The sequence below is a fragment of the Mus caroli genome, unplaced genomic scaffold, assembly GCF_900094665.2.
Source record: "Mus caroli unplaced genomic scaffold, CAROLI_EIJ_v1.1 scaffold_14432_1, whole genome shotgun sequence".
Taxonomy (NCBI): domain Eukaryota; kingdom Metazoa; phylum Chordata; class Mammalia; order Rodentia; family Muridae; genus Mus; species Mus caroli.
Window position 1 is genome coordinate 6542 of NW_018388725.1, and position 9305 is coordinate 15846.

General features: G+C 41.6%; 1 pseudogene; it reads left to right on the forward strand.

Annotated features, from left to right (window-relative positions):
- Nucleotides 1-4276: 4276 nt before the first annotated feature.
- Nucleotides 4277-7818, forward strand: LOC110287756 (annotated as a pseudogene).
- The last annotated feature ends 1487 nt before the right edge of the window (nt 7819-9305 follow it).

Below are 9305 nucleotides of genomic sequence, written 5' to 3' on the forward strand. Positions count from 1 at the left end.
GAGCTATAAAATACTCTCTCTCTCTCTCTCTCTTTCTCTCTCTCTTCATTTATATACCTAGCATCGCCCTTATTTGTGTGTATATTTTATTGTTTTTATTTTATTTTATTTTATTTTATTTTATTTTATTTTATATTTCACATTTTCCACTGTCAAGCCCTAACTGATATCAGTGTTGGACCTACTCTTACTCATTCTAGCCTGAATCCAATTTGCAACCTTGCAATCAACAGCCTTCAAAAGATAAAACTTATAGCACTAACATTAATGCAGGATGTTGCTTACCATGCAGGATACGGTCTTCCATGTTCTGTGGAGCCCCACCAAGACAGTGTCCCTCAATCTTTCTTTCCATATTCATGTCCCTTTTCCAGCCGTCAGCTGTACCAAAAGCAGCCACAGGTTACTGGGTTCATGAAAGGAAAACTGGGGGTGGATGGGAAGGACAACGCGAGAAATAATGAGCCAAGACAAAGTTCTCTGATAAAGGCCCAATCTTTAATGTTTGGCACTGAATATATATGGGAAAACCAAGGACCCATCCCTTTGTTCAGCCAGCTCAAGGCTGGGCAAGTGGCGAGGGTCACACTCTGACACTGACAGAGCATGTGTTTCAGAACTGATGTTGAGCCAGGGTCAGTAGTATGTACTTTCACTCTGGATGCTAGAGAGACTACAGAATATTTCCTTTCTGGGACATAAATCAAATAAGCCTGTTTTCATTGATGTTCTTCTTGACCCCAAATACACCTCGGTATCATATAAGTGGCTTGAATGTGTCCAAAGGCTTTCTGAATGAGTTATTTGTTCAATTAGTTGAGGGTGAGACACAGGTAAAGGTTATTAAATCATTTTCCTATTAGACTGTTTCAAAAATGATAGCTAGTAACAAATGGGCTGTTAGTTGGTTACTCGTAAACTCCTTAATGCCATTACCCACACACTTTATCTAGTTATTTCTTGACTGTTTCAGCTTCTTAGCCACATGAACAGTCTACACATGCTAAGGAGTGTTAACATGCTTACTGAGAGGGAAGGTGCCTGTGTTACAACCTAGTGGGGAAATCCCCACCCAATTCCCGATTTGGCATGCACCCAAAAAATCACGAAGGACCATCTTGATGTAATTACATGAGGTCGTTTAATTACAGAGCTCTGGACCGACATGCATCCTGTGAGGAGCGGGTGTGGTGGCAGTCCCAAAGGTGCCAGGGACTGCAGCTAAGTCGTATGACTTGCACCTGACTTCCTCAGATAAACCACAAACATCTTGAGAGCTGTGCAGGTGTACCAGAATACTGGTAAATCTATTTTGATGGAGATATGCCCCTGCTGCCCTGATTAGCTGAAGCTGCGTGCCTGGTGAGGTGGCGTGGCCTGCTGTTCGTGGATGAGATCTGAGAGTATTTAAGAGTGAGAGGCCCAGAGCTCGGGGGGAGATATAAACAAGAAGAAACAGGACTGAATAAACTGCTGTTAGAAGGACTCGTGGTCGTGTCGTTCTTGCTGGTCGAGAGCGGACGCGACAGCATCCCACACAGGAGATAACGGATGTCAGCCACGAGGCTCAAAAGCTAGGGGTTTTTATGGGGTAAGGGGCTTAGGGGTGTGGGATTCAGCATAGCGACACACTATTGGTGTATGCAAACATTAACAGAAAGATTACATGTATGTGCAGGGTATCAGAGTTCTGAGTTATTGACTCAGTTCAGATAGCCCTGTTATGTCTTCACATTCCCCTTTATCTTATGGTCAAGATGTTCCCAAGAATGTTTTAACTACAGGGCATACCCAGGGTTGTTTTTCTTTTTTCTCAGCCCCAGGCAGTCCCTCTAGGCTCACAAACAACCAGCAATTTCTGAGTACTTTATATGACTTACAGGTCTTGAAATTTCATCTTTCTTTCACCTGAGCTGAAATAGGGAATGGAAGGGACTCATTGCTGTTTTCTGCTGTAGAAGCAACTTCTAGTTCATTACTAGAAAAGCAATAATCCATACCAGGATGAGGTGCTACCACCCATAATCCCAGCATTCAGGAGGCTGGAGCAGGAGGATTGACACAGATCTAAGACCATTCAAAACCTCAGTGTAAGCTCAAGTCCAGCTCAGAGCTCACATTATAAAGCTGACCATGGCTGCTTTTAACTCCAGAACTTGGTAGATGGTGGAGAATGGAGAATTGCTGGGACTTAGTAGCCAGGCAGCCTATCTGAAACACAATAATTCCCAGATTCAGAGGGAGACCCTGTCTAAAGGGGATGAAGTAAAAAGAGATAGATGGAGACAACTGGTATCATGTGCTGACTTCTGCATGTACTAGCAAAGGCACATTCATCTGCACACGTTTGAAGATACCATAATAAACCAAAAAACAAAGAGGTTTGCAAGAGGAGGAGGAGGAGGAGGAGAAGGGAAGAACGTGATAATCCCCTAGTAGAGCATCCACCAAATGCTGTAGACCAAGAGAGAGCCAGTTTTCATGCCTCATTCAGTCTTGGGCCATACCAACTACTCCGTATTTTAAATAAACCCATGTTCAGTGTCTTTTCTAGTACCTGCCAGTCCAACATGTCTGGAGCTCTATAGCACTGTTTATTTCCCTTTCTCCTATTTAATCATTCCCCCCCCATGGTAAAAACATCCTGACCTGTGTAGTGGAATCAATAGAAACAAAGGCCCTTGAGTTAGAGAGTCTTGGGTTTAAATCTAAGTTCTCACATTGACTATATGACCTTATACAGTTACTTAGTATTTCTGAGTCTTAACTAATACTATGGTAAGAAGAGTAAAATAGTACATACTATATAATGCTGATGCAAAGTTGAAATAAAGCGTATTGAGTACTTGCCTCCTTCTTGAATTCTTTATTTCCCCACATCAAACACTAGTTTATGTTTCTGGTTCCAGGGTAAATGAAATATCTACTGATACAAAATATGTTCTCATTGTAATTGTATGTCTTTAGAAGCATGATTTTTGGCATGATTTCTACTTGAACCTCCATCAGTGAGTATGACTTTGAAAATTTCTTATATTTTTCATTAATGATGAGATTTTGTCCAATCAGTTGAAGTCCAATGTTCTTGAAGGTAAACAGTTGATGCAACCTGACTACAGACAACAGTTTGAATTCTGAGGTCAGAGGTATCTGTACAAAGGTTGAAGCCTTTTGGGCACCTATCACCTTGGAAGAGTTTTATCAGCCACCAAACACAGACACTATTGTATATGCCAGCAAGATTTTGCTGAAAGAATCCTGATATAGCTGTCTCTTGTAAGGCTATGCCAGGGCTTGACAAATACAGAAGTGGATGTTCACAGTCATCTATTTTATGGAACACAGGGCCCCAGTGGAGAAGGTAGAGAAAGTACCCAAGAAGCTGAAGGGGTCTGCAACCCGATAGGTGGAACAATAATAAGAACTAACTAGTACCCCCCAGAGCACATGTCTCTAGCTGCATATGTAGATCGGTCATCATTGGGAAGAGAAGCCCCTTGGTCTTGCAAACTTTATATGCCCCAGTACAGGGGAACTCCAGGGCCAAGAAGTGGGAGTGGGTTTGTAGGGAATCAGGGCAGGGGGAGGGTACAGAAGGTAGGTAAATAAAGAAAATATTTAGTTAAAAAAAAAAAAGAGACCAAAAAATTTACTATCTTTATGTGAATGTACCTGAATGAGTTTATATGCATTACATGTGTGCAGGAGGCCACAGGGGTCAAAAGAAAGTATTTGATTTCCTGTTACTGAAGTTAGAGTCAGTTATGGAATGCCACATGAATGCTTGTAATTGAACATGGGTCTTCAACAAAAACAGCAAAATCTGATTCCTTCCTTAAGACCTCCATTGCACCAGACCTGTGCATGGTACTCAGGTACACATACAAAACCAATACTCATACACAAGAAATATAATTGAATCTTTTGATAAATTGAGTAATTTAAGTTTTCCATACTTGTCTTAAAGGGAAGATTCAATGCATACTTGACCTTCCAGTTCAGTCCCCACCCCCTCCAAAACTGGCTTTCTAATTCCAGCCAGATCCAAAGTTTGAAAAGGGCAGGAACAATCCTTGGCCACTGATCAATAAATGAGAAAACATTCCACAAAGCCAGATGGATTTCGAACAGACCTATAATGGAAGAAGAAAGAAAACAACAAACAAACAAACAAAACCCACTGAACCCAGAGCGTATATAAGGACAAGTAAAGGAGCTGGGGAGTACAGTGTAGGCACCATCACCAGAAAGACGTGTTCCTGACAGACAGACAATTCGATTGCCTACCAAAATGAAGCTGCTGCTGCTGCTGCTGCTGCTGCTGCTGCTGCTGCTGCTGCTGCTGCTGTGTTTGGGACTGACCCTAGTCTGTGTCCATGCAGAATAAGCTAGTTCTATGGGACGGAACTTTAATGTAGAAAAGGTATGATGAGTGAATACTGACTTCTGACTTAGAATGTGCTTTGGGGAACTCTTGAAGCCAAATAGGTCCTTGGAGGGGATGTGTATAATGCCCCAATCTATTAGACAAATGAATGGCTCCAGACCTTGAAGTAAGACCAGATATTCAGATCTAACAATATTTGTGGACCTCTGTTCTCACTGAGATGCAGGGACCGTATGGTAAGTATTGTGACAACTGGCATGAGATCTACCGAAGTGTATGCTCATTCCCTAATCCGTAGACTGGAGTTCAAGTGGAAACATGTGCATGTGGTATCCCTGCTTCTTCTCCCTTAACCACTTGCTTATCTATTACAGATAAAGGGGAATGGTATACTATTACGCTGGCCTCTGACAAAAGAGAAAAGATAGAAGAACATGGCAGCATGAGAGTTTTTGTGGAGCACATCAATGTCTTGGAGAATTCCTTAGCTTTTTAACTCCATACTGTGTAAAGATGCTCCTAGCTGAGAAAGGGGAAATGAAAACCTGGTATGGTCTCACACCTACAAACACTCGGGATTTGGGGAAGAGATGCCTCTCAGTATGCACATGTGCACACACATACTAAGTCTGTATCCAAAAGTAGAATGTTCCATGTGATACTGAACCAAGATCTCATAACCAGGGGTTTTTCAAAAGTCAGAGACAAGAGTTGGTGACATGAATTAATTTGCTATGAGTTCGATAAGGAAAGATCAGAGACACTTCTGAAACCACCTTATTGAGACAGTATAATACAAGTTAAGATTTTGTGATAATGAATTACATTTTTATTACTAGTTGTTAGGCAAAGAAATCCACCCCTTTCTACTTCCATTTTCCTTCAGTAAAGATGATAGTAATAATTCTCCTCTGTGGATCTGGGAGCCACATTAGGCAACATTTGAGTGCTAATTTTAGGCAGAGGGTGGAAATCTACCTGATAATATACTCAACTGGCTGAAGCATGGCACTGGTGAGTCTTGCAAGTTGTTGCAGTTGTAATAAGGATGAGAAGTGATTGTCGTTTTCTTTTTTAAAAATAATACGCAAATTTGTGATTGCTAAAGCATCAGACATAAAAGAAATAATATAATTAAAACCCTTTTGCTAATTTTGCAAATACAGTTCAAAGTTAAATAGAATCAGAAACTGGAGATAAATATAGTATAGTGGGTCAAGAAGCCAGCCAGTTCAAAATACCTTACCCACCAACTCACTATGTTTTACAGTATAGATGAAGAGTGAGTGCACTGAAATATTTTTGGTTGCTGACAGAACAGAAAAGGCGGGTGAATATTCTGTGACATATGAGTATATAAAATGTCTATACATCTATCCACAAGATGATTAGTAAACTATAATACCTTTAGTGTTTGTGTTGGGGGGTAGTGGTTGAGTTTCAATGCAGGAATTTGTACCTACTAGTCAAATGGGTGCCATCTAATAGTGAACACCCTGTGGCAGGCAAGTGGGATAAGTAGGGGGAGATGAAATCAATATGATACTGCCTGTTGGCTAGGGCTAGTACACATCTCTCAGAGTGTAGCAGCAGATAATTTGATACAGCAACCTTATGAAAGGTAGAAACATGTTGCTGGAAGCTGCTGAGGGAGGTAGGTAAGCCTAGCAGAGGATGAGAGAGTGGTGCTCCCGTGGCTGGCTGTTCACTAGTGGTCTAGACCTCTCAAAGTCCTTTTTCTTAGAAGTTACTTCTTGAGGTTCAGAAAGCTAAAGACAGAAAGGGTCAGACACTTCACCCATCTCTTCCAGGATATGTATTTTAATTATTTTATGTTTTTGGTAGAACAAGAAAATAGTATCTATCATGTCCTGCAGAACAAAGAATTTCTGAGCTGCGTCCCATTTCCTCCACCAGTGATGTATTCAATACATTTACTATACTTAAGACAGACTATGATAATTGTAATATGTTTCATCTCATTAACGAAAAGGATGGGGAAACCTTCCAGATGATGTTGCTCTATGGTAAAGTATTTTCACAAAGACACTGTTCTTGGAGTGGAAAAAGAAGAAAGAACCTCTAGCTTTAATATGATGTTCCCAACTTGGTCCTGCTTTTTCTCACCTCTTGAATATTGATGCTTATCTCCATCATCCCTCGAGCATAGTGATGGAAGCACTCTGAAATCTCTCAGTGATACAGAAGGATAGTCTATGGATGCCAAATCCAGGATAGATCATACCAATGCCTGTCAATCATGTTGCCAAACATTTCCCATACTTATGGGGAAGCCCCTGTCCCCTAACTCAGACTGTGGTCAATGCACATGATACTGTTGCTACACTCACTGTTGCTCTTCTCACAGGCTGAGAACCAGATTGGAGTTCAGACATCAAGGAAAAGTTTTCAAAACTATGTGAGGAGCATGGAATCATTAGAGAAAATATCATTGACCTATCCAATGCCAGTAAGTCAGGATTCATTTATTTTTCTCATCCTGAATATTTTATCATAGAGGAAACAAACCCATTTGGCTACCAGTCATTTATGAATGCTGGAGAGTCCTATCCTTTCTCTTGGGGAAATAAAGTGGACCTGGTACCTGAACATGTTCTTGTTCTCACACTTCAGATCTCTGCTTCGAAGCCCGAGAATGAAGAACAGCCATAGCCTCCAAGTGGGCAATCTACAGTGAGAGCAAAGAGAGGTTGGTGGTCATGGCGAGGCCCTTCTAAAAGTTTTAGCATTGTGTGCTCAAATTACAATAAAAATAGTTTGATAAGGAATCTTTGAGGAAAACTTGAAAAATTCGCTTTGAATTATCTGGATTTGTGATCTAGTCCTACTTTGAGCTTTGAAGTAAAGTGACCCAAGCACTTAGGCAAGAATACAAGGATTTGAGCTTTACATAGTTGATGTATACTTGTGTGAAAAAGGTTCAGCGATGGGTTCAATATCATTGACAGACAGAGTAGCAGGATGTGGTGTAGCAGCTCCTCAGTGTCTGTGGTCCCCCTCCATCCCACTTGAGACAGTAACATCTTAATCTGAACAACATACAAACTTGGCTTCTCACTTGGGAGTGGATGTACCTGATCTCCACTTCTCAATGAATCTGGAGAGCAAACTCCTCTGGCCCTGTTTTCTCATCTAGTCCAAGACTTCACTCATCCATTATGGTCATTTATTCTGACTTTTATCCCTGTTTTCTGGCAAATATTTCCAGTTAGATTGCGAGGGAAGATCCATTTCTTCATCCCCTTCATTGTATATAATAGAATGTCTCTGTCCTGACGTAAATCCAAGAAGTGCTTAATGAGCTTCTGCATTCTTTCTTCCTAGCTTACAAGGTGTTGAGTGAAGACTTCTCATCAGGACTCCAGCATCCATTCAAGGACTCCATTTCCTATCCATACAGTATCCCATGACAACTTCTGTGATATGCTTTCTATTGTGTTGAAAGACTCCGAGAGGAGCCCCTCTCTCAGACCTCAGGACAATAGCGGACACCCAAGAACTCACGATAGACCGTGCTTGTTGCAAACCACATGAGGCTTTATTCGGGGAGAGCCAGAGCTCTGGGGACGACTCATATCCCATGCAGGGATAGAGGAGTCGGCCTCGAGAGGAAAGAGGTCCCAGTTGTTATAGGCTCTCAGGGGAGAAAGGAGAAGGGGGGAGTAGGGGAGATCTAAACAATGTCTATTCTCAAGAAATGGGTATGGGAGGGGTACAAGGAAAGAGTCTGGTGCAGGTGTAGCAACTCAGGATTGGCTGGGCTGTGGTTGCTGGGGAGATTTTCTGACTCTTTCTCAGCAACTTTATCACAAACACCTGGCAATGGGCTTCATCAGTGGGCACACACATGGGTCAAGGAATGGTCAAAACATTGGCAGACACACAGGTTCAAGGAGTGGCCAGAGCATTGTGCACCTCTATTTTTCTAAATCAGTGAAGCTAGTTCTGCTAACAGTGACATCTATCTTGCCAATTTCAGGGCTTCTGTGACCTTTTACATTCTGTCAGGATCTTTCAGTGTCTAACAGAGAAGTGCAATACAGTTCTCTCCAGCCTGTTACCTAGAGAACTCATCAAGAATCAAATACTATCTTTAAATTTCTACTTGACACACCCATGACTATTCTCCATGAATTTCTTCTTCTTCCTGTTCAATAAAAGATTACCCTTGCACTTAAATATATGTCTCTATCTCCAGAAAATGTTGGAGCTGACAGTGAGTGAATGAAGGGACCTCCTGAGTCCTATACCCATGATACTTCTTTATGGCCCAGTGTAACCTGAGTTTCAGGATTTTGCCTTTCCTGCTCCAATCACAAGCCCTGATGAGTAATGCCTGCTCCTTAGCACTCCTGCTTTAGTGCTTTATGAGGACCATGGGAGCATGACACTTGCTGCATGATTCCTCCATCCATAGTCTCTTTTCCAACAGAGCATAGGAGAGACACATATTTCTAAGGATATGCCTGCTCAATATGTTTAAGGACATGCAGAGGGGGTGGGCTAAAGTGAGGTAGGTTTGGTAATTAGAGTCCCATTGGATACAGAGAAAACAGTGTCTAGCTCCCATAGCATACTCTGGCCCCTAGATCAAGAGATTAAATTGGTTCAACTCAGGACACATGAAATGAGTTCTTGCTGTAGTTTGCTAAAAGATGGCAAAACACTATTGATAAACCAAGCAATTATGATGAAATACTTCCCTCCCCACAACCTGGCCTGTTGGGTGGGTATAAGTCATTCTCTGACCAAAGCCTCCTAAGTGGCTTCAACTACATCCATGGACTACCATGCCCAGCTTTTCAAGTCTTGGCAACTATTTAAGAGACAAAAAAAATTGTTCACAATCTAATCTATCATTCAGAATCCTTATATAGTTAAGTAAGAGTTCCAATCC